General features: G+C 45.4%; 1 long non-coding RNA gene across 1 annotated transcript; it reads right to left on the minus strand.

The window, feature by feature from the left end:
- Positions 1–591: 591 nt before the first annotated feature.
- Positions 592–1,319, minus strand: LOC131960969 (uncharacterized). Its single transcript, XR_009389807.1, has 3 exons — positions 1,265–1,319; positions 1,136–1,191; positions 592–1,067 (listed from the first exon to the last, which is right to left on the minus strand). It is a non-coding gene; the product is annotated as an uncharacterized LOC131960969 (long non-coding RNA).
- Between the last annotated feature and the right edge of the window lie 376 nt (positions 1,320–1,695).

Consider the following 1,695-nt stretch of genomic DNA (forward strand, 5'->3'; position numbering starts at 1 on the left):
GCAAATCCTGCCGACAACGCCAAGTTTGTGGCGAGTGTAAAGTGAACTAAAGAAATTAAACCTTATAATTTAAACAGCCAAATTAAGGAAAGAAACCGACAACGCCACCCTGGGAATTTCACCCAGGGAATTAATTTGGGAGCAGCACACAGGTAAGGTTTACTCAAAGGCAGGAGACGTGGTTATGAAAATAGAAATAGTTTTATTATATTTTTTCACAATAATCTTAAAAACAGTCCTTCAAATATAAAAGCAAGAAAAGCAAACTGGGGGGGGGAGAGCTGGAGCTGACTGGATGGACAAGGGCTAGTGCAGAGGGGGGAAGGAGATCCACCAACAATAAAGAAATCAACTTAAAACACCCGACATACGTGATACACTCTAGTGAAGACCACTCCCAGGACACAGCAAACGACGGAAAAGGGGAGGACACCACCACCCGAGCACGAGCACCACCACCACCAGTCTCCAGCAACTAAAGAAAAAGGGATAAACAAATTAGTGGGCAAATCAACAAAAACAAACACAAAATCAAATGTTAACAAAATCAGTGACTGCCCATTTTAATTCTAAAATAACATGGTGTACAAAATAATCCTAAAATAAACACTTATAATAAAACACTCATTCCGGGTCTGGATCAAAGTCCGAATCAGTGTTCTGGGGGCACGGTGTGGGCCGTCAACAGCGGGCAGCAGCTCGGCTGCAATACACCAGATCTATTGAGCGCGGTTGCGCATTTAGCAGCCCAGGAACGAGCTCCAGCAGGGTGATTACAGATGACAGTTTTAGTGGAGACAACGTCTTTAGTATGGACAGTCTTTAATAAAGACAGAGCGGCCGCGGAGACAGCCGCGGAGACAACCGCGGAGACAAAGCGGAGACAAAGCAGCAGCAACCACCAGCTAATTGCACACTCCTAATTAGAAAGAGATACTGTTAGCATTACGGCTTGATATTATAATACTGTAGTTGACCATACTAATACACACATACCTGTTAGGGACACACACATACTCTCAAGGAGGAGGGAGGGAGAGAGGACACCGGCCGCTGCTGGCATTCACCTGTGACCACACTAGCGTTAGCCGTCAGACAGTATCAATTAACACGCCGAGAAAGAGGGGACACTCACCAAACAGAAGGCACCGCCGCACATGAGTTGCCCAGAGCAGCATGCAAACAATCACCCTGCAAACACAAATGCCGTGAGCACGCAGAAAGAACCAAGCGATCAATGAGTCGAAACAGCGGGCAGCCATACCTGTCGGCTAAACAACCGGGGAGCCGGAAGTGACGCACCAATGACGCGGATGCAAAAGGAATCGCGAGGAGAGGACGGCAGCTTTTATACGGCCCTCCTCATTACCGCCACCAGTGGCACTAAACAGCCAGCACCTCTATGCTGCTACATTAACACACAACATCCCACATTAACAAAAACAATATTCCAAACCTTAGATACAGTATAAAAACCTCTGCTTCTGCAATTATATCAGTTCAAAAACAATATATCTCAGCTGATAATAAACAAACAATTGAATAATTGACATCCAGCTGATTTATGTTGGGTAAATTGGGCCAACCACAGCTGATTCCAGTCTGGCTTAGACTCAGTGGCAGGGGTTAAAATGAGGACTTTGAGGAGTGATGTTTTTGGAAACAGAAAAAGACAAACACTGTAATGTCTGGACG

Source organism: Centropristis striata, chromosome 22 (genome assembly GCF_030273125.1).
Source record: "Centropristis striata isolate RG_2023a ecotype Rhode Island chromosome 22, C.striata_1.0, whole genome shotgun sequence".
Classification (NCBI taxonomy): Eukaryota; Metazoa; Chordata; class Actinopteri; order Perciformes; family Serranidae; genus Centropristis; species Centropristis striata.